Source organism: Erpetoichthys calabaricus, chromosome 8, assembly GCF_900747795.2.
Source record: "Erpetoichthys calabaricus chromosome 8, fErpCal1.3, whole genome shotgun sequence".
Lineage (NCBI taxonomy): Eukaryota > Metazoa > Chordata > Cladistia > Polypteriformes > Polypteridae > Erpetoichthys > Erpetoichthys calabaricus.
In genome coordinates, this window is record NC_041401.2 from 130786562 (window position 1) to 130811849 (window position 25288).

General features: G+C 40.4%; 1 pseudogene; it reads right to left on the reverse strand.

Moving 5' to 3' along the window:
- Positions 1-14284: 14284 nt before the first annotated feature.
- Positions 14285-15617, reverse strand: LOC127529017 (uncharacterized; annotated as a pseudogene).
- Positions 15618-25288: the final 9671 nt, after the last annotated feature.

The following is a 25288-nucleotide window of genomic DNA, read 5'->3' on the forward strand; positions in this document are numbered from 1 at the left end:
TAGAGGTTTAAATTGCTGCGTACCACAACTAACCAGACCCAGGGGTTTATATGTATACCTTCAAGATACGTTTCGGACATAACCGAAACAAGAGATAAAGGGGTGCCTACTTGAGACACATGGGGTGTATTGTATTTAAATGTTTATTATGGGGCCGGCCTGCTTTATGCGAGTTTCAAAGACATTTAACACACCACTGAGAGTGTGGGATGTGACTGACAGGGGTATTTTGAGGGATATGTCTGACTCACATGGACACAAACTGGCATCCGTTACCTGTAGAACACTTTTTGAATTTAATTTCTCCTTGTTTGAGAGATGGATTTTAGATTTGATGCGGTCATTGCAAGTATCCTTCTGCAGTCTTTGGTACGCTGGCAAAACTCGCAGAAAAAGTTGTCCAGTTTCATAAAAGGTCACCAAGATATTTATGCCCTCAATTTTGCAGTTCAGCTTGTGTTTTAGTTTTTTGACGTAGTTAGGGTATCAGATACTGCTCGCTTTAACATTTCTGTCTCGTGCATCTAACCAACTAGCGTGCTTTTAAAACGAGAAAGCATACGGGAAACACCCGCACAAAGAGATGCACAACTGGACTTCTATGAAGAATTGCATTCACTTCAAAACCAAACTAGTAAATAGAATCTGAATGATAGAACTACAAATTGTTCAGTTGTTTAAATTTATTGGGAAGTTTTGTAACAGTTTCCCCTGCAGTCTCTAAATTCCACACATTTTTAAATCTAAAATCCATTTTTAAGCGTTAATTCCATGATTCCGTCCGTTTTCCACATCGTGGAAATCATAGGGCCCTATGTATGCAACGGTGTGCCAGTTGTCTTGGTTGTTTAATGGAGGATTCGTCCCCCAGCTCACTGGGCAACTCTGGTTTAATTTCAAACCAGTTTCCTTGACTGACATTGTCTGCAGCGAACCCCTCTATCCACTATGGGGGTAGGTGCACTGCAGGTGGCCAAGACCAATGGGAAGAGGGCATTCCTTTTTCCTATTAGGAGTAGCCAGGATGAGATTTCTGATATGGCAGTCCAAACCTTAAAATTGTTCCCTTTAAAATATTTGAGGGGCAGTAATATAGTCTTGTATGCTTTACTACTCCTATGGACGCAGCGGACGTTTACTTTGTCTGTGGCATTATAATGCGTTTGCTGGAGCAAGTCACAGCAGACTATATAGAAGTCGATACCAGAGTTCAACAGGGCTGAGAATTCCCATCCGGCCAACACAGAGACCTAAAATTGTCCTCTTAACATCTTGGGGAAACTTGTGAGCCACATACCTGAGCCAGATTGATCACCATTGTTTGTGCAGGTGGGAGGTGACACTCTGGAGCCAGATGTCCCAGTTGATCACATCGAAAGCAGATGCATTTTAGGCCACACTATGGTGTTCACCCTCTGGCATCTTTTACCCGTGGCACTGGCGACCCTGAAGATCTGCACTGGCTGGATCAAAGTCTGGGTCAAGCCTGGGTAGCCCCATTGTTTCGAGGTGGCTTGTTCACCCTCCAGTCTGCAGGTCAGTTCCAGTAGCGAGTGGATGTTGTTCCATAGCATTTCATCACAAAGGCTCTCGGCTATCCCTGACAAGACTGCATCAATAGTGAGCTTCTCTAAAATGTGCTCGAAAGGGTCTCTGTGGATCCAGCTTTGAAGCGGGTCCACTAAACCCTGGATCTGTCCTTGTACAGGGTGATCCAGATCAATATGCCACAGCTGAAACTGGCACCCCTTGTCCACCGGGCTCATGGCTGTGTGGAGGAGGATCCATTGCTTCAGGCAGTCATAATCAAGCCTTTCGAGAGGGAGATTCTGTACAGCTTGGAGGGCTTCTCCGGTTAAAAAACTGGGCCAATACTGTTCCCTGCATCACCCATCGACGACAGCACTTAGAGTGTGACTGCAATCAGCTTGAATTTGCTTTTGTGGCAAGCCACTGCAGCGCTGGAAGTCTGTGGTTGCCCCAACAATTGATAAGCAGTATTTCCACAGACATGACAATCGTATTTCGGGACAGTCTTCCGCATGTTATTCTGGTGGAGGGAGCCCCAAGAGTTTAGAAACCTTACATATTGTGAAGATAGTGCAAATGGTTCATAAAGTGGCTCACGTTGTACAATCTTGCAGCTGTAGTGCAAGTTTACAGTGAGGTAATTGTAATTCTAAGTACAATCAGTTCTACCAGGAGCACTTGGACTGATTGAGTGCGTTTATATCTCTCGAGATGAAGCAGTTTCCGATAGTCTAGGACCATGCAGGAAAATCTCTGAAGTGTTTGTCTGATGTAAGAAGTTCAAATATCCTTCAGAGCTGGAAGATGTATCCATATAATCCTCTGTATTCGACACAACCCACCACAGAGCTTTCTGAAATGCAGCTGTAGAGCGGAGGTTCCACACTGATACAATGGGTTAAAATATTCTGAGTGGTGCATGGAGTGTAACAGTAAAGCAGCTGTGGTATTTGGAACACCTTGCCATTCCATGCACCATTCATTATATTATTACAGGTTCATTACAAACAGGTGCTTTAAACGTGTATACAATATGCAGTTAATTTCAGTGTATTTGATAAAGCCCATGTCGAGGATGTGAATCCCCCCCCCCAAAAAAAAAGGGGAAACCACAAATGAACAGTAACTATGCTTTGATGGTGTGTGTGCCGGGAATTTGCAAAACTGACTGGAAATGTGTGTATGCAATGGATTATGCTGGTGTTAGATTGTGCTTTGTGCCAAGTTTACTTTTTATAAATCGCGATGAGTATGGAAATGGGCATACGCACTGTTTATATAAGAGGCCCCTGAACAGCCACACAAATTGATATATCCACAAGCCTGGTCTGTAATAGAAATAAAATTTTGCAGTAGTTTGCATTAACTGGGCCACAGAGCAGAAAATGTCCGGGATCACACTATAGACTTGTACATAGACAATGGCTTTGCATCCTACAAACAATCACATTTCAAATACAACTTCTCATCAATAGAATTCTTCCATGACTTTCAAGCTAGAAATTTTGCTAAACAGAACCTGCACAATTTTCCTCACCTTCCACCTTGTTCTATTCAATACTGATCAATAATTCTTCTGGAAGACTCAGCATCTCTACAAATTTATAAAAATATTTTAAAGTCCCTTCCTTTCAAAGGCCCCAGAGGACATTGGGGAAAGGATCAGTCACTTAATATTTCAGAAAAGGAGTGGAAAGCAGCCATGCACAGAATACACTCAAGTTCCATATGTGCAAAGCTTTGAATCACTCAACTTTGAATCATTTATCAAGCACATTTATCTCATTTAAAATTGCCCAAAAATGTTTCCAGGGCAAGACTCAACATGTGAATGTTGCAATTTAGTTCCATCCTCACTGGGCCACCTGTTCTGGGCATGCAACAAATTAACATTTTGGCCAAAAATCTTTACACTCTTATCAGACATCCTCGATGTCACAATCATACCTATCTATTACCAGCTGTGTTTGGTGTACAGTAATCCCTCCTCCATCGCGGGGGTTGCGTTCCAGAGCCACCCGCGAAATAAGAAAATCCGCGAAGTAGAAACCATATGTTTATATGGTTATTTTTATATTGTCATGCTTGGGTCACAGATTTGCGCAGAAACACAGGAGGTTGTAGAGAGACAGGAACGTTATTCAAACACTGCAAACAAACATTTGTCTCTTTTTCAAAAGTTTAAACTGTGCTCCATGACAAGACAGAGATGACAGTTCCGTCTCACAATTAAAAGAATGCAAACATATCTTCCTCTTCAAAAGAGTGAGTGTCAGGAGCACAGGCTGTCAGAGAGATAGACAGAAAAGCAAACAAATCAATAGGGCTGCTTTTAAGTATGCGAAGCACCGCGGCACAAAGCTGTTGAAGGCGGCAGCTCACACCCCCTCCGTCAGGAGCAGACAGAGAGAGAGAGAGAGAGAGAGAGACATAGAGAGAGACCGAGTTTGTTTTTCAAGCACAAATCAATACGTGCCCTTCGAGCTTTTAAGTATGCGAAGCACTGTGTAGCATGTCGTTTCAGGAAGCAGCTGCACAAAAGATAGCAACTGAAGATAATCTTTCAGCATTTTTAGACGAGCGTCTGTATCGTCTAGGTGTGCGAACAGCCCCCCTGCTCAATCCCCCTACGTCAGGATCTGAGAAACTCAGCGCAAGAGAGACAGAGAAAAGTAAGTTGGGTAGCTTCTCAGCCATCTGCCTTGTATGAAATCAACTGGGCAAACCAACTGAGGAAGCATGTACCAGAAATTAAAAGACCCATTGTCCGCAGAAACCCGCGAAGCAGCGAAAAATCCGCGATATATATTTAAATATGCTTACATATAAAATCCGCGATGGAGTGAAGCCGCGAAAGGCGAAGCGCGATATAGCGAGGGATTACTGTACTCCCAGACACCCTTAAAAAGAGAGGAAAAAGAAAAAAAAAAAAAAAAAAACAATAAAATTGCCTTTACTACACTACCAGCATGTAGGATTATCTTGCTGAACTGGAAGAATCCCTCCCCACCTGTTTTAAGGCAGTGTGTAACTGATGTTTTACACTACTTAAAATTAGAGGGGGGGAGAAAAAAAACACACTTTAAAATATGGCAGGATCTAATCAATAACCTTTCATAATAAGCTTCCCATTTGGGGAAGAGGATGCCCTTCCCCTTCCTATGTTCCTTTTACAGTGTAGCTCTGGTTGCTGGTTTCTCTTTTGGGCAGGGTTGAATTGCTTGATTTGATTAGTTTGACTTGACTGTATGGAATCAGTTTCCAATTAAAATGAAAAAAATAGCATAGGAGTTTCAGAAAGCATTTGATAAGATGCCACAGGAGGATGGGTATCAGACTGAAAGTGTGAGTTCTGGGTGTGTGTGTCTGGGCCAGTTTTGTACCCATCTACAAAGCACAGGATTGACAAGGAATCAATTGACACACACACACACACACAATGTAGCAAGCTGGTTAAGTTTGCAGAGGATACCAAGCTAGGTGGACTGCAAGATAATCTAGAAGATCTAGTCTGATTTGGATATAAATTATGATCATGTAGTATTGATGGGGGATTTTAATGTACACATTGATGTGGGAAATGACTTTTAGCAAATGTTTTACTTATTTGTTAAATTCAGTAGGATTCTGTCACATTGTCAAAGGTCCAACTCATAATAACCACACATTAGATTTAATCTATAATAATAAAAGGCAAAGCCCTCACTGACTGACTCACTCACTGACTCACTCATCACTAATTCTCCAACTTCCCGTGTAGGTGGAAGGCTGAAATTTGGCAGGCTCATTCCTTACAGCTTACTTACAAAAGTTAGGCAGGTTTCATTTCGAAATTCAAAGCGTAATGGTCATAACTGGAACATAATTTTTGTCCATACACTGTAATGGAGGAGGCGGAGTCACGTATCGCGTCATCACGCCTCCTACGTAATCACGTGAACTAAAAACAAGGAAGACATTTACAGCACGAGTCACCCGCGGGAATGAAGGTAAATTACGTTAATTTTTGACTGTCTTTTAATACTGTGTGAGCATACATATTAACACATGTGCAATTAAACGTGTGCATTTACGGGGTGATTTCTCAGGCTTAAAAGCTCACCTTTTATCAAACGCGGGAACAAAGGTAACTGACGTTGTTCACTGTCTTTTAATACTGTGTAACCATACATATTAACACATGTCCAATTAAACGTGTGCATTTACGGGGTGATTTCTCAGGCTTAAAAGCTCGCCTTTTACTAAAAAGGTAAATGCAAAACTATTTTCAATCATTCTATGATCTGCTTCTCACAACTGAACACACCGTGGCTGATGTTACGTCACTTGCTGTCCGACCATAAGCTTTACCTGGTAGGTAGCCGGACACTCACTTCACTCCCTTTCGGGAATCGAACCTCTGAGGTTTTCTTTTGTTCTTAATTAAAATTTAAAACCAATACTTCACCGCTGCTAAGCCCCTCTAGCGCTGACGTCTGAGGTTCGATTACCGTAAGCAAGTGCAGTGAGTGTGTAATTACATTCACGGCATTCGTAGTCTGATTCACAATCTGATTGTATGGGTGCTTACTTCCAGGTAACGCTTACACTTGCCCACCAAGTCAGCTCGAAGTGATCACTCGAGTAAAGGCAGCTTCACAAAAAAACTGATCCTTAACAAAGTGTTATTAGTATATTTTCCCTCAATTTAAAAACGTTTTATTTTCTTCTTAATAAAAATTTAAAAGCGGTACTTCGCCGGTGCGAAGCGCGTGGATTTCACCGACTGACACATACAGACATATTCATGAGTGCAGGTACTTCGGAAAGAAAGCACCGCGTAAACCTGAAGTTTAAATTAACTTCATACACCTACAAAAGGTTGCCATTCATTTCAGGCAAGATTGCTTTTCTTCTGTACAACTATACGTTGCATTCTCAAAAGAGTGTGCTTGCACGGCTTCGGATATAGATATATATATATATATGTATGTCTATATATAAATATGTAAGCTTATAAGTACTGCCTTACTTCTCTTTAAGAAAGGAACATGTAATGATACTTGATTTAAACGATTCCATGTCTTCCTGGGTTTGCGTAGCTTATTGTCTAAAAAGGTGAAACCCTCATTTATAAAACTTTGCTGCAGATGACTTAGCTTATTGTCAATATCTTTACACGTTTTTTTAACACTTATTGACTGAAACGTGCTTTCACGAAAAAAGTTACGGCTTTGCTACAGGATACACCCTCCACAAGTTAAGCAAGTAAAAATAAAATATATATTTCTGTTTTATTTAAACCTTTTAAGTTCGTATGCATAGCCCCATTTGGCTGTTTAATTTTTTTTTTTCTTTCTTCAGTAATATTTAATCTCCTTAAAGAAAAAGAACATATCCATTTTACTTTTTTTCTATCTCTGTAGTAATATTTTAGTGTAAAAGAATAACCAGTATTTAAACTTTTTATGTTACTTTATACATTTATTTTACACAATGTTGAAAAATTAATAAAAAACCTACATATTTTGGCAGCTGCTGCTTTCATTTTCAATAAAATGAAAAAAGCTCTCCAAGAGAAAACGTCAATAAAGAAGAAACAGTTTGCACTATCTAAAAATCAGAAACCCTCATTTATAAAAGTTTGCTGCAGAGGACTTAACTGAAAATAAATGAATAGTTCCTATGTGTATAATACATATTTATCTATTTTACTTATGCCTTTATTCCACCAACTTACAACATCTGAGGTACAATTTGTTACATTACTTTTGTTTTTTGCACAACATGCAGGTGAAGTGACTTCCTCAGGGTCACACAGTGGTGTCAGTACCAGGATTTGAACTGACAAGCTCCGGGTTTGCTGAAATATTACTGAAGAAAGAAAATAAACGAAAATGGGCAAATGGGGCTATGCATACAAATGTCCATCCGTCCATTATCCAACCTGCTATATCCTAAATACAGGAGCCACTAAGTACATATGTATATATACAGTATATATATATATATGTATATGTAGATATGTAAATTTGTATATGTATATATATGTTTATGTGGATGTGTATATACGTATGTATATGTAGATATGTGTATATGTAGATATGTATATATATATCTATATGTATATATATGTTTATGTGTGTGTGTCTGTGTATATTATATATATAAAAGACAGCAACACTCATAACAATGACAACACAATTACATTGACAATCATGTTACGTTATTTTTAAAATGTTTCCTTTTTTTTTTTTCATAACCTCTAACACACTACTTCTCCGCTGCAAACCGTGGGTATTTTGATATATATATATATATATATATGTGTGTCTGTATGTGTATATACAGTATATATATTTATATATATATATATATATATATATATATATATATATATATATATATATATATATATATATATATATATATATATATATATATATATGTGTGTATGTATGTATGTGTGTATATGTATGTGTATATATATGTGGATGTCTATATGTATATATATATATATATATATATATATATATATGTGTATATATATATGTGTATATGTAGATATGTATATAAGTATATATGTTTATGTATATATATGTTTACATAACCTCTTTAACACACTACTTCTCCGCTGCGAAGCGCGGGTATTTTGCTAGTTATAACTTAAAGTTGAAATTCAAAATTTAAATATTACTCCATTAAATGAAGTTATTTCTGACCACTACTTTTGATTACATTTGATTTAGTCCTGCCCTTGCCAATGCACTTAAAGATTAAAACAATGACAGTGCAACATCTAGATTATAATTCTGCTTCAAAATTTAGATACTTTAAGTCGAGTGTAATTGTGGAAAACCATTTAAATCAGTTGACATCAAATGTAAATGTGGAAAACAATTTAGATCAGCTAACATCACATTATAATGTGACATTCTTAGAGAGTCAAGGCTGGGGGGCTGCCAAGTAGCAGGGCCTGTTAAAGCCCATTGCAGCACTTGTATGATTTTGGGCTATACAAAAATAAATTGTATTGTATTGTAACAGTTTAACTCCCTCTGTAATGATTCAAACAGCATAAAGGCCTGGACAGATGAAATTTAATGTATAGTACTGTGCAAAAGTTTCAGGCAGGTGTGAAAAAATGCTATAAACAAAGAATGCTTTGAAAAATGTAAGTTTTAATCATTTATTTTCATCAATCAACAAAATGCAGTGAATGAACAAAAGAGAAATCTAAATCAAATCAATATTTGGTGTGACCATCCTTTGCCTTCAAAACAGCATCAATTCTTCTAGGTACACTTGCACAGTTTTTGAAGGAACTCGGCTGGTAGGTTGTTCCAAACATCTTGGAGAACTAACCACAGATCTTCTGTGGATGTAGGCTTCCTCACATCCTTCTGTCTTCATGTAATCCCAGACACACTCGATGATGTTGAGATCAGGACTCTGTGGGGGCCATACCATCACTTCCAGGACTTCTTGTTCTTCTTTATGCTGAAGATAGTTCTTAATGACTTTGGCTATATGTTTGGGGTCGTTGTCCTGCTGCAGAATAAATTTGGGGCCAATCATACACCTCCCTGATGGTATTGCATGATGGATAAGTATCTGCCTGTATTTCTCAGCATTAAGCACACCATTAATCCTGACCAAATCTCCAACTCCATTTGCAGAAATGCAGGTCCAAACGTTCAAGGAACCTCCACCATGCTTCACTGTTGCCTGCAGACACTCATTGTACCACTCTACAGCCCTTCGACAAACAAACTGCCTTCTGCTACAGCCAAATATTTCAAATTTTGACTCATCAGTCCAGAGCACTTGCTGCCATTTTTCTGCTCCCCAGTTCCTATGTTTTCGTGCATACTTGAGTCGCTTGGCCTTGTTTCCATGTCGGAGGTATGGTTTTTTTGGCTGCAACTCTTCCATAAAGACCACTTCTGGCCAGACTTCTGCGGACAGTAGATGGGTGTACCTGGGTCCCACTGGTTTCTGACAGTTCTGAGCTGATGGCACTGCTGGACATCTTCCGATTTCGAAGGGTAATAAGCTTGATGTGTCTTTCATCTGCTGCACTAAGTTTCCTTGGCCGACCACTGCGTCTACGATCCTCAACGTTGCCCGTTTCTTTGTGCTTCTTCAAAAGAGCTTGAACAGCACATCTTGAAACCCCAGTCTGCTTTAAAAACTTTGTCTGGGAGAGACCTTGCTGGTGCAGTATAACTACCTTGTGTCTTGTTGCTTGCTCAATCTTGCCATAACATGAAACTGTCTTCCACAACCCTACCTTGGTAGCAGAGTTTGGCTGTTCCTCACCCAGTTTTAAGCCTCCTACACAGCTGTTTCAGTTTCAGTTAATGACTGTTTCAACCTACTTGTGACATTGATGACCATTAGCACCTGTTTGGTATAATTGGTTGATCATACACCTGACTATAATCCTACAAAATCCCTGACTTTGTGCAAGTGTACTTATAAGAATTGATGCTGGTTTGAAAGCAAAAGGTAGTAACACCAAATATTGATTTGATTTAGATTTTTCTTTTGTTCGCTCACTTTGAATTTTGTAAATTCATAACAATAAACCATCATTATTTATATTTCTGAAAGCATTCTTTGTTTACAGCATTTTTTCACACCTGCCTAAAACTTTTACACAGTACTGTAAGTATTACTTGTAGTAAGTAAAAATGCAAGCTTTGAAAACAGAATGGAAATTCAGAAACCATAGAAGAATTGTACCATAGAAGAATTTAGGAGTCGTAGTGGATTCATCATCAATTCCCAAAAAGTGTTCAAAATTCATTGAGAAGGCTAACAGAATGTTAGGTTATATAGCACAATGTGTAGAGTAGAAATCTGAGGAAGTTATGATCATGGTTTATAATGCACTGAAATCATTAAAATAGCTTTTCTTGCCATTTGCAGAGTACAACTATTCAGATTCCTTTCTCAGTTCCTTTCTTTTCATTCTCTCAGTCGCGTTCAAGATCCTTCCCCCCCAAACCCCCCCCCACCTGACACTTCTATTTTCACATAAAGACATTTCATGGCATTACACGTGGATTTTTTGAGCATGCCCATGTCGCTCAGACACAGGAACATATGTTGGTATACAAGTATAAAACAAGTGCACTTTTATTCAAGACTATAACCGAAGAAAAAAGAAAGCAAGTTACAGTAGGCGGTTGATATGACAGCTTGCGTGGTGCAATGCTAAGAACTGCTGATTTCTGATCAGTGCTATATAAAATCATCACATTTAAATATTAGTTTCCACATACCCAAGGCCTGCCCGTCCTACATTTACAACATGTGTACTTGTTGCAGTGCACACACCTCTCTTTGCTATGGTTCCTATTACACTGAATGAGCACCTGACACTGTACTTTCTTCCCTACATAAATAACATTCAAGCTATAGTGCGTGTCCAAATAAATAACATTTGAGCTATAGCGCGTCTTTATGTGAAAACAGCAGTGTCAGATGGGGAGGAGCGGGGATCATGACTGAGAGAATGAAACTGAATTTAAAAAAAAAAAAAAAAGCTAACCTTTATAATTATCATACATTTACACTGGCTGTTACAGACTGACTGAAATCAAATGTATGTTTTTATTCTAAAATAGTATAGTACATGACAATATTATTTGAAAACGAACAGCGTCAGATCGGGCGTATATTCAAACCCGATCTATCGCTGTTCGTTTTCAAATAATATTGCATTAGTGCGATGATGTTTTCACATATATTGTCTCTTTCTTTCATCTTGCTGTTTGTACTCAGTGACCGCGTGTTTTTTTTCAGCGCTATATGCAATCAGACAGACGGACAGGCAGATAAGTCACTAGATACTGTATATAAATAAACAGGGAAGGCACTGTATAATAGATATAAAAAAAAAACAGCTAAGGGGATAGATATATAGATAGGAAGGGAAGGCACTATATGATAGGCAGACAGGGAAGCTGCTATATAATAATAAAATTACTGTTATTACTATATAGATAGACAGGGATTTCAGGCAGGCAGGCAGAGCAGCGAAGGTTAAAAAGAAAAAAAAATAAAATAACATTTTCTCCCCAGCAGGGAATCGAACTCTGGTCTCTGAGGCACGGTAAGTCTGCTGCACTCTAAGTCAACAAATCTTACCGCTATGCCATGGAAGCTGTGGATCGCTCTTGAACCTTTTGTGAAAGTGTTTATTTGATCTTTGGACTTCAGGCTTCACACATTTTACAGTTTATTCCTATATTTTGTAACATTTATTACTAAAATATGAAAAAGTTTCTGTTTTAACAATGTGTTTACACAGATTACTGTAGAAAAGGAACACACATGAAATGTGTGTGTTCCAAATAACGATTTATTATTTCCACTCTAAAACTCCACTTCACTCCCAGATAATCAATCAAGGCATGAGCTGGGAGAAGTTTGTGCACGGTCTAAGTCGGTGGGCGGATGGAATAGCCGGCTGCTTGCAGCTTGTGTTTATTAGCACATTTAGATGACAAAAGACGCTGGCGGAGAGGTGCGAACGGTTTTAAGGTGGGCCGGATCTATGAGTTTTTTCGTAGACTCTGGTAATTCTAGTGCTAACTGTGAGGCAGCAGCGATACCACTGCGCTACCCATCTATCTACTGTATATCTCTCTATTATTATATTATATATATATATTATATATATATATTATATATTATATATATATATATATATATATATATATATATATATATATATATATATATATATATATATATATATATATATATATATATTATATCTCTTACCGTTTGCTAAAACCAGGTCACTCAACTGAATGCCTCCAAAAAACTTCCAGTGAAGCTTGGTTATTGCTGTATCTTTTTTTTTTTTTTTTTTAATACATCACCCCAATACTTATCCTCTTAAACCTCGGTGCTCAGAATTTAATTTGTTTATAAAGTTTTCACCAGGACAGATTTACCCGATTTATATAAAACTAGCCAACCCGCGGCGTATGCCGCATAATTATTTATTGATAGGTGAACACTTCCTGAAAGACACAGTTGTCCAAATGGGGTGGGTTTGAGGATACGACTGTGAGTGAATGAAAAGATGGAACTCTGGAGAGAGCAACTGGTTTTGGCAGATACAGGCATATCTTTTTGAAAGTTTGGCCTTGTGCCTTATTAATTGTCATTGCAAAGGCCAGTCTCACAGGAAATTGTCTGCGTTTAAAAGTAAAAGGCAAATTTGAATCTGATCAGTTTGTGAGGTAGCAGCTGCGATAGTCTTATACTCAAGTACATTGCGGTGAATGCTGGTAACAGAAAGTCTAGTGCTATTACAGAGACCTTTTGCTGGCAGGAGGTTTCTGAGAAGCATGATGACTGAACCAATTTTAATTTTGAGTTTATGCAGAGGCATGCCAGTGGGAGTAAGACTATTAAGAAATTCTTCGGGGAATGAAAGTTGATCTGCAGGATCGTCTGACGATGGAGTCAACGCTGGTGAAAGTCACTTCATTGGTAGGGATGTTTCAGCACTTGTTCATTAAGGTGTAGCGAGTCTTCGTTGGTGACGCTTAATATAGCTCGCGTGCGGAGTTGTTCCAGAGTGACAGTTGAGAAGTCGATGTCGCCATATAGTTGTTGAACGGGATGAGAAATAAAAGGAAAACAATGCGAAGGCAATGTCACAGGTGTTCCGTTTTTCCCCGTCTCCAACATCGAGGAGCCATTTTGCGAAATGCTGTTCTTCAGGAAGGGCTCTCATATTTGTCGTCAGTGTAAGAACATGTATGTGATGCCACAAAGGTTGCTTGTTAATGCAACTGGCAACAGTAAGTGCTCGGGAGCCACGCATAATGACGGGGAGAATTTGTCGGAAATCTCCACCCAATAGTATTGTTTTGCCTCCAAATGGCTGCGTGTCACCCGTGAGGTCACGTAATAATCTGTCAACTGCCTGGCGCCTCGTCCCATATTATGAATTTGGATTGCAGAAGATGTTGAGCATGTGGCGAGGTAGGTTTGATGTTGCATGTGGAAGTAGTATTCAGCCTCAACGGTATTTTAAAAACGGAATGTGCAGTTCGTCCACCCGGTAACAATGTTGCAGCTATTCCTGTAGATGCTATGGTTGTAGGAATGTCTCCCCTAGCTCTGATGGTATGAATCAGGGTTTTGTAGACAAAGGTTTTCCCTGTTCCTGCAGGATCATCTAAGAAGAAGCATGTTTGTCGGGATGGGAATCGCTGTATGCAGCGTGTAAAACAGTGTCAACAGCGTGTTTCTGTTCTGTGTTGAGTTTGTCGTAGTGTTCCATAGCGTGTGTATGTTCAGCCTGAGCGTCGAAGGTGGGAGATGAATGACACAGTGGAGGAATGCCAGTGGGGGGTAGGTGTAATTTGTGTAGGTTGAGGCCATGTGGTTGCAGCATCGCGACAGCATACATGCAAACAGTGCATGTGGAATATTTTGTGAGAAAGTCCTCAGAAAGGGAATTTATATGCATGTCCCAAAGGCATGGAACGTTGTGGAGTTCGCCGAAGACACAGACGAAAATTAAATGTTCTCACAAGAATGGTGGCATTCGTATCTGGGATGCCTCTGTAAGAGTATCATGCCATATCTTGTCATCTTTAAGAAGACCTAATTGTTGGCAAGCTTCTTTGAAAGTGTCACATTCGACGCCGTTGACCGTTCGTAGATGGTGGAAACTTGTGACGCCTACGGAACAGGTAAGGAGAAGAGGTAAGGAGAAGTCTGAGGAAATAATGTTCGGTGTCGTTAATGGCAACAACAGGCATTCTACCGATCACTTTTGTGCCTCCTCCGATTCTCTTTTTCCATTTTCCAGAGGACTTTTGGAATGTGTAATGTTGGGGAACATCAGTGTAATGTAACTCCACAGCTTCGGGATCTGTCTTGTTGAGTTCAAACCATGCTAAGAGCATAGTGTTTTTGTTGGCTTGTCTTTGTAGTGCTTGTTCCTCGTGACCCTCATGAAAAAGATGACTTGTTGTTCTGGCAAATGAACTGGTAATCGTGTAATAACGTGAGATTTTTCTGAAAGACTGTACTCGTTCAAACGCCACATAGCCTCCGGAGCACTAACATACCTACCGTCAAGGAAAGTCTGTATTTAGTCATGTTGGAAAACACCATCGGCTGGCTCCCTGTGAAGTGCAATGGATGCAGCGTTGTGTCCTTTGTAGACATACTTATTATAGATACTTGATACATTGAATGGACGCGCAAACTTCAACGTTAATATGAGCATTGAATTTCTGAGAAAGCCAGGGATTGTAAGGACCTATCCAACGGTTGTCGATATCGTATTTGCCAACAATAGCAGTTCTCCCCCATCTTCGGCGGTATATGGGGTATCCTTGTGCGTTTTCTTGAGTCTCGGCGTTGAAGTCCTTTGGGAAATTTTTGGTACACGTGCCGTCTTTCATGCAAGGTGAGTTGCCGTTGAGCATTCCACATGGACCATGTACCATGCATTTAGTGACAATTTGGAAAAGTCAAGGGTGTATTTTGGGATTTAGAAGCTCAGCGCAGACAAATTTGTCTATATCATCCTTAGTCCTTATTTTGGATTGTGAGTCAAGTGTAAGTAACATATGGCAATGAGGAAATCCTCGTTTTTGGAATTCAATGACGAAGATGTATATTCTTCTCCAGAATATCTGTTAGGAAATCTCGCAGTTTGATATGAACGACGCGAGCAACGATGTCAGGTCTGTGTTCTGTTTGCTCATGATGGGAAATGGCGTTAGAGATTTCCGTCCACGCAGGATTGCAGGTGAAGATTAGGAATAAGTCAGGCTTTCCACATTTGCAGACAATTGCCATCGCATCTTCTGTTGCATGTACCTTGGACTGCCTTGAAAGTTAGAGGGAAGAATGATCAATTGTCCAGGGCAGAGGTTATGGTGTTGTGCTTTCGCAGCGACAGCATCCAGCAGTCCCCTGTATTGCTCCACACGCAAATCTTGTTGATGGGACCGTAGGTAATATAAACGCGCGCCTTCTGTTCTGACATATGAGTTGGCGACGTATTGCTGGATGAGTTTGCCACTGGAATGAAAGACGCTAAATGAAGATCTCATGGCAAGCGTGTAAGCATAAAATTGGAGCGGTGTGTTCTTTTCGCTGTTCACTTTTCCTCAACATGGGTCAATTGTATGTGCCAGCCTGGATCTCCGTTAGGGAACAGCAGTGGATAAACCATGGGGTCACAGTTCATACTGAGTACAGAGGTACGCTTGCAAGCATCTCCCCTTGGGTATATGCAAATGTCGCATTGTGCAGGAAGTTCCCCGTCTTCACCTACAAAGATAGCAGCAACATCAATTTGACAGGACGGCGCGTTATACCTTCTCATATGCAGAGTTGGATTTTCCATGAATACCATTCATACAGCAGCAACAGGGTTACTATGACTATAATGTCATGTATTTGCATGCAAGACTTAGCGAAGGGATTAACCTATCATTTTGTCTGCAAGCGCTGTTACATTCCTTTTGCAAACGTTGAGTGGTAGTCTCAGCAGAATTGAAGATATATAGCTGACCGCATCGTGGAGATGTGTCAGGATTGGTATATAAAGGAGAGACCTGGTGATAAATTTGACCGTGGATTCTGAAAGCATACGGTCCGTGGCCAGTTGGTTGAGCGATGTTGAAGCGAAAGCTAAAGCAAAGTTGTATTGCCTGATACGATCACAGTAATTTCGGGACAGCGGGTTCTTGCCAGTCAAAAGGTCTTGTAATAAAAGAGGAGGTTTGGATAGCAGTGGCAAAGACACCTTGCCGATATGACAACACTTAGTGTAATGTCCGGATGTGTTGACCTCTGATGGCCAATGAAGAGCATTGCAAGAAGTACATAGTGCGGTAGGTAGGCCAATGTTATGTTCTTGGACGGGAATGGCGGTATCCTTTTGAAAAGCAGCGGAAAACTGAATGCGATGGCTGTGCATGTTGGAATGTGTTTTCGTATGTTTGTTGAGAAGAAATGATGTGTGGAATGATTTAGTGCAGTGTTGACACTGAAAGGAATTGGAATGAGTTTGTAAGTGCTTCTTGAGAGCATGAGTTGTTTTGAAGCATTGCTGGCAATGTTGACATTGCATGATTCGTTCAGTGGAGTGTGTTTTTAAATGTGTGTTGAGATATCTCTGCCATTGGAACGTTTTGGAACAAATGGTGCATTGAAAGACCTGTGTGGAATGCGTTTGTTCAGTGGAGTGTGTGTTTAAATGTGCTTTGAGATATTTCTGGAGCGTGAAGGTTTTGGAGCAAATGTTGCATTGAAATTCTGGTGGGAAATGAGTTTGGAAATGTTTTTCAGTAAGAGGATAGTGGGAAGGTGACGTCACATCAGCGTGGAGATCACGTGGGTTTGTATTTTGTGTGCACATACCGACATTGTCAATAGATGGCACCAGAAGGTCATCACGTGTGTATTTGAGAGGCAAGAGAACTTCGTAATGCCCATGATCCAAAGGACCGCTAAAGAGCAGGGATATGGAGAGACGTTAGGCCGGATTGTAAACTCGAGGAGAGGCATGAGGACGTTCACGGAAGTGAATGGTGATAGTAGCTGGAAGCATTTGGGACATTGCCACAACTTCTGCCTCGCCACCATAAACTCCGGAAGTATTCATGTAGTCAGCGTATTGTTGAGCAGACAGTATGACTATGCTTCCATGACTAAGAACAACGGATAGCACGTCGCCGAAGTTATCCCAATGTTGGCAAATAAAGGTTACAGCCATGTTGCGAAGTTCGAGAGCAACAGTTTCGTTGATTACATTTTTCCAGAAAAAAAAACGACTGATAGAAACAAACAGTTACCTGATGCAGTAATTTGTATAACATTGAAAGAAGTGTTGTTTCCATGAAATACATTTGAAGCGGTGGCCATGGTAGGCAAATGAACAGTCAACGTGGCTCACAGCTGCATGTGGACTGTAGCACAGACCAAAGCGAGTGAGGATGTGTTTGGTGAAGTGTTGGGGGCGGGCACATGAGCAAGCAGTGCCTCGAGAGCGAGGGTGGACATGGGAGGAGGGTTAGAGTTGGCGGGCGGGGCTCTGTCGTCCATTCCCCATGACGCGGGAGGAGGGTTAGAGTTGGCGGGCGGGGCTCTGTCGTTCATATCCCATGGTCGGGCAACTTGGTGGATTATATATAGAAAAGCAGCCGGAACCGAAAAGAACAATGAAAAGTCAACGTGGCTCAGAGGTGCATGTGGGCTGTAGCAGAGACGAAAGCGACTGAGGTGGTGTTTGGTGAGGTGTTGCGTGCGGGCACATGAGCAGGCAGTGTGCATGCCTCGAGAGCGAGGGTGGACGCGGGAGGAGGGTTAGAGTTGGTGGGCGGGGCTCTGTCGTGCGTATCCCATGACATGGGAGGAGGGTTAGAGTTGGCGGGCAGGACTCTGTCGTGTATATCCAATGGTCTTAGAGTTGACAGATAGAGGCATGTCTTTTTGAAAGTTTAGCCCTGTGCCTTATTAATTGTCATTGCAAAGGCTAATCTAACAGGAAATTATCTGCATGTAAAAGTAAAAGGCAAACATGCTATTCGATAAGTTTCAGTCTGGTTTCAGAACAAATCACAGTACAGAAAGTACACTCAAAGTAGTAAATGACTAGTGGGTAAATATAGACAGAGGTCATTTATCTGTTCTCATCCTCTTAGAGGAGTGCCACATTTGATACCATTGATCACAATATTCTTATAAATTGCCTTAGTCAATGGGTGGGCCTCTCTGGCAGTGTATTAAGTTGGTTGGAGTCCTACCTGGTAGGTTGAAAATTGTGTTAGTTGTGGCAATTATACTTCAAAAGACACAGGATATTCTATATGGTGTTCCACAAGGCTCTATCCTGGGTCCGCTGCTCTTTTCGATTTACATGCTTCCATTAGGCCAGATTATCTCTGAGCTACCACAGCTATGCGGATGACCCACAACTGTATTTATCAATAACATCCGATGACCCAGACACTCTCGATTCACTGACAATGTCTTACTTGTGTTTCTGAATGGATGAATAGTAATTTTCTCAAACTAAATAAGGAGAAAACAAATTTTAGTGATTGGCAAAAATGGATATAATGAGGTTATTAGAAATAAACTTGATGTATTAGGATTAAAAGTCAAGACAGAGATAAAGAATTTAGCGATTTAAAATTCAGGTCAGAGTCAATATTTAACCCTAATCAGATTACTAGGACAGCATTTTTTCACTTAAGAAATACAGCAAAAGTTAGTCCTCCTATAACACTGCAAGATGCAGAGAAATTAGTTCATGCTTTTTTTTTTTCAGTCAGCTAGATTACTGTAACACATTCCTCTCAGGACTACCCAAAAAAAAAGGACACCAATCAATTGCAACTAGTGCACAATGCTGCTCCTAGAATCTTAACTAGGAAAAGAAAATCGGAGCACATCTCTCCAGTTCTGATGTCACTAAAATTGTTTACCTGTGTCATTTAGAATGGACTTTAAAATACTGTTTATGGTTTACAAAACCTTAAATAATCTTGCTCCATCAGATATCTCAGAATGTCTCTCACCTTACACTCCAAATCGTAACCTTAGGATCTTCAAATGTGTCTGCTTATTATTCCAAGAGCTAAGCTTAAAAGAAGTGGAGTGGCAGCCTTCTGCGGTTATGCACATAAAATCGGGAATAGTTTACCAATAGGAATTCGACAGGCCAACACAGTGGAGCACTTTAAAAAAACCAGCTAAAAACATGTTACTTTCACATGACTTTCACATAGCTTCATTTTAGTTTAAGCCTGATGCTCTGTATATTCAATTAATCATCATCATCATCATTCATGGTGGCTCCGAAATCCATACTATCCATCCATGTTAGGTAGAATGCCTAGAGGGGGCTGGGCAGTCTCGTGGCCTCGGAACCACTGCAGATTTTTTTTTTTTTTCTCCAGCCGTCTGGAGTGGTTTTCTGCCCTCCCTGGCCATCGGACCTTACTTTTATCCTATGTTAGTGTTCCTCAATTCTATTTTCTTTTGTCTTTTTCTTCAAATGATGTAGCTCAAAGTGCTTTTACATGATGTATGAAAAATGTGCTATATAAATAAATGTTATATAAAAGCCAGATCGATTGGTATTTACCTTGATTCATTTACATATCTTCCTACAGTGTAATGTCACAATTAGACTGCAGAGCTTCCTGTGTTTGATGGACACGGGCATGCTCACAAAAGTACATGTGTAATGAAGTGACTTTAACAGTTGAGTGGAGATCCCACCTGCAGGTACAGTTCTGCCTTTGTCCGGAAACTGTTTCAGAAGCTTCATAACCTTAGTCTCGGAAAGTCTCTCATTGGGTGACTGGGATCTTTTCCTGAATAAGATCCAACACAGTTCCGTAGGGTGCGATAGGAGCTTCCACCTGCAGCTAAAGTCACTTCAGTACACATGTACTTTTGTGAGCAGGCTCGTGTCGATCAAACAGGGGAAGCTCTGCATTCTACTTGTGACTTTACCTTGACTTATTTACTTATCTTCCTACAGTGTAAATACCATTCGATCTGGCTTTATTTAATAAATAAATTATATTACTTATACTGTATATAACGGCCATCACAAAAATCAAAAAGGACTTTGCAGGATACTTTGGCAAGCTCTGTAAATGCTGCTTTTTATCTGAAGGACAGGTATGGGGCAGACGGACTGGCAAGATGACGCCCAACCTGTTTAGGCATTCCCAAACGGTGCCATCTTTTGCCTTTACGCCTGGTGCAGCTGCATTCTTCTTCAACTGTATATGAGTGGACAGAGGGCTTCTGTTCTTTCTCCGATGTAGAACCTTCGTCCTCAGAGTTCCCCTCTGCTATAGCATGTCTATTTCAAAACAGTGTCAGATCGGGGCGAGTGTGACAGAATAAAACTGAATTTTTTTAATATAAATATAAAAACACCACACTCAAATCAAAAGGTTTTTATTCTATAATTTTCATGAATAAGAGCAGCTCACTACTCAAAATGGAGGCGTCCAGGATCGAACCATGAATGTCTCGAGTCAGCAGTTCTTACCGCTGCACCACCAAAGCGGTTGTATTAAGGACGTGTCAATGTCATACCCTAACGTGTGCTTTTTTTTCCCCCTGCAGTTCTATTCTTGAATAAAAGCGTACTTGTTTTGTTATACTTGTACCTTTTGTGAAAGTGTTTGATATTTGGACTTCAGGCTTTACACATTATATACTTCATGTCTAAATTTTGTCAATTATTACTAAAACATGAAAAACATTTTAACAATGTATTTACATACAATATTCACGGGGGTTACATTCCTAGAGCACCCGCAAATTGTGAAAAACCGCAAATTCTGGATGTGGTTAAAAAAAAAAAAAATGCCTATTTTTATGGTTAAACCTTAAATATTCTCCCAAAACACTTTAATTTCAAACTAAGCTTAATACATTACCTATAAAAAAAGAATGTAAAGGTAAACCTGTATACTGTACTGCTATGTCTCCCACAGTGCTAGAATGTAAAATACTGATGTTACCACTATATGTACTGTAAATCGTGCAAGCACCAGAAGTCTTAGAAGGTGCAGGGCGTTTCGACGGCATCTTGGGGCTTTAACCCATAAACTGCCACATACTTTGGGGTTAATGCATCCCTGGACGCCAAATACTTTTTTTGCTGCACTTTAACATCACAATTCACGAAGAAGTGAAATTTTAATAGAACAGATTTTTTTCCCATGCAAACAGCATCACAATTACTGCAACACTGATCATTTTACACACTGCTAATGAACTGTAAAAACTATTTAATAAACTATTGGAACAATATGTACAAAGTGCAACTGACCCATGGAAGAAATTAAGTAAATCACTGAGCTAACTGCACTTGAACTGGCAGCATGCAAACATACAGAGGTAAACGCTGACACTGTCGCAATCCCAGAGACCGTGAGGCTGCAGTGTGTCACGCTTGGGTCACAGAATTGCACAGAAACACAGGAGACTGCAGAGACAGGAACTTTGTTTGTTTTGAAGTATTTGAATAAACATGTCTCTTTCAGAAGTAAAACGAGTTTAGTATGCCTTCAGTTAAAATCGATTAAAGAATCGACAAACATCATAAGGGAGCACAATCCCCAACAGGAGCAGAGGATGTCTGGGGGAGGAGATAGAAACAAAGCAATCAGCCAAAAAGGACAGGTGCTGTTCAGGCTTTTAAGTCCGCTCCTACATGCTGGCAAATGTATATATAAAGCATTAAATGGTCGAGGTCCGGCTTACTTGTCTGAACTTATCATGACTTACAAACCTAAGCGCACATTAAGATCTCAAGATGCCGGTCTGCTTATGATTCCAAGGATTAATAAAAATAACAGTGGGAGGTCGAGCTTTTAGTTACAGGGCCCCTATACTGTGGAATGGTCTGCCTGCTACTATAAGAGATGCCCCTTCGGTCTCAGCTTTTAAATCCCGGCTGAAGACTCACTACTTCAGTTTAGAATATCCTGACTAGAGTTGCTGATTAAATGTACAGACTGCATCTCTGTTGTTAGTCATTAGCACTTAAACATAAGTAACATGACAGTTATAATTGTATAATAACCCTCACTTATTCTGTTTTTCTTCTCGGTACACAAATGTGGCACTTGGTGCCACGGCCCACCTGCCAAGTTGTTTTGCCTGCCTAAGGAAAAGTCATCCCAGATGGAGGATCACAGGAATCGTGGGAAAGAGGGGTCCTTTCATCGGATTAGCTGGCCCAGCACTGTTTCAGCCGTGGAATGGCCAAACGGGGGAGGCAGCTTGAAGGATGAGGTCTCCAGGACTCTACACAAATCCAAATCTTATTATGGGATATATCATCTACTGTTAAATTCTGCTCTGTACTTCTAAAATTTATATTTTTTATTTCTTACTATATTGAGAAATTGTTCTGTTCTGTGTACTGCATTGTATTGTATTGACCCCCTTCTTTTGACACCCACTGCACACCCAACCTACCTGGAAAGGGGTCTCTCTTTGAACTGCCTTTCCCAAGGTTTCTTCCATTTTTTCCCTACAAGGTTTTTTTTGGGAGTTTTTCCTTGTCTTCTTAGAGAGTCAAGGCTGGGGGGCTGTCAAGAGGCAGGGCCTGTTAAAGCCCATTGCGGCACTTCCTGTGTGATTTTGGGCTATACAAAAATAAACTGTATTGTATTGTATTGTAAATGGCACTGGGAAATGACTATAGCTGGTTGTGGCGGTTTAAGGGTTCAGAGGAATAAAATGGAAAAAACACAAGAACACTCAGCTGGAGATGCATCACAGTCAATCAGCAGCAAGAAGAAATGGATAATGCTGTAGCAGTCCAGTGCAGATAAGATTCACACCGTCGAGAATACGGCGATTTATTTTTATGGTGGAGATTCCAGGGACGCACCCAACCTTGACCCAACCCGCATGTACTCACAAACAGAGACAAAAACAAAGCAATCCGGTAATCAAACAGCAAATAAAGAATTCAATGGAAACAATTACGATTACACATTAAATACAACAAAGCACCAACAAAACACACACAGTAAATCATGAAAAACGGCAACGGATGAAATGTAATGATGAAAATAGATAGTCCTACCGCTAGTTCCTGAAATGGTGAAGACGGGTTCAGGAGTGCTCCTTTCTTTGCAGGATGGCCATGAATCCACTTACAGTCCTCATGTACACAGGCAGACGGCAAACAATGCAGACGCCAAACACGAAACGATCCAGGACAAAACGAATAAGTACAGGTAACCCAACAGAAGGCAGGCAGAGAGACAGGAACTTGAAACACAAAATTACAAAAACTTTTTTTTTTTGCTTTTGGTCACCGGCACACTTTGTAAAAGCCACGCTGACATCCTTTGACCCCACTACTCCCCAGCACCCTCAGCAGAAGACCAATCAGAGCCACTGCAGGGACTGCTGGGAGTCATAGTTTCAAATTCTATTGGCTACTTTCACCATCCCAAGCCGTGTTTCCGCTACAGTTGCTTCCTGTTCTCTCTACATTACAGTATTGAAACGAAAAACGGCATATAAATTGCGGAGGATATTTGTGGTTTCTGCTAATAATTATCTAAGGAAAAATCCGTGAATGACCGAGGCTGCGAACTCTGAACCGCGACTTCGCGGGGGTCTATTGTAGATTGTTCTAGATACTGAACACGCATGAAATGCATGTATTCTAAAGAATGATAAAATTTCCCCTATACAACTCCAGACAACTCGCACGCAGGTAAGCAGACTTGACGGGACGGAACTTTCTGCTGCGGTGGGGGTGGGGGGGGAGAGGAAGAGAAGATGGAATAGCAGGCTGCATTTGCTGATCGGACACATTTACAACACAAAACATGTTGACTGAGAGGTGCGATAAAATTTAAGGTGGGCTGGGATTAACAGTTTTTTCGTAGGCTTTGGTAACTAGTGTTACAAAGGGTCTTTAAAATGGTTTCTATATATGTTTTAGAAATGCTGTCAGAGTCTCCAAGACTGATCAATCTCTCTTCTGGAATAGAAATAGGTGGGATGCAAGGAAAACTGGGCAGATTTCATTTAACAAAGTTTCTAATTTGGAGATACTCTTCAAATCTAGTGGAAAAATTTGTGTTGATGGAAGACCAATTGTTCATAGGATGCGAAGACTATACGGCTCTCTATTATTTAATCCCATTTGTTTTCCAAACATTAAAAACTGGAAGTTGGAGAGGGTGGAAAGAGGAGGTTATCATGTAGAGGCGCCACAGAAAATATTCTAACTTTAAGTGTTTCCTACATTGGTTCCATATTCTGAGTGAAGGAAGGACAATTGGGTCGTTAGTATATTGATAAATACCTGATCATTTAACACACTGCTAATGAACTGTAAAAACTATTTAAAAAACTACTGGAACAATATGTACAATGTGCAACTGACACCATTGATGAAACTCAGTAAATCATTGAGCCAACCGCACTTGAACTGGCTGCATGCAAGCACACAGAGGTAAACGCAGACGCTGGCAGGCTAGTCTAGTGCAGCAGCTCAATCCCAGAGACTGTGAGGCTGTAGTGCTGCAGGGGCCGGCAGTGGTCATGAGCCGGCAGCTCAACAAATGTACGGCACGGAGAAACTACTATTGCCGGTTGCGGCAGTTAAAGAGTTAAGAAGAACAAAACTGAAAACACAGGAACACTCAGCTGGAGATGCGTCACAGGGCAGCAGTCAATCTGCAGCAAGATTCACACAGTCGAAAAGACGGGGATTTATTATTTTTATGGTGGAGATTCCAGGGACACACCCAGCCTTTACCGACACACATGCACTCAACAGACAGACAGACAAAAACAAAGCAAATCAGGTAATCAAAACAGCAAATAAAGAATGTAATGAAAACAATGATACCACCCCTGTTCCCCTTACGGAGATTATACATTAAATACAACAATGCACCACCAAAACACACAGTAAAGTCCATGAAAAATGGCAACGGATGAAATGTAATGATGAAGACAGATAATCCAGAGATCCGCATGTTGAATGGGAATGTAAAGATAGTCCTACCAGTAGTTCCTGAAATGGTGAAGATGGGTGGACAGGTTCAGGAGCGCTCCTTTCTTTGCAGGATAGCAATGAATCCACTTACAGTCCTCATGTACACAGGCAGATGGCAGACAATCCAGATCCCAACCACGAAACGATCCAGGACAAAACGAATAAGTACAGGTAACCCAACAGAAGGCAGGCAGACAGGAACTT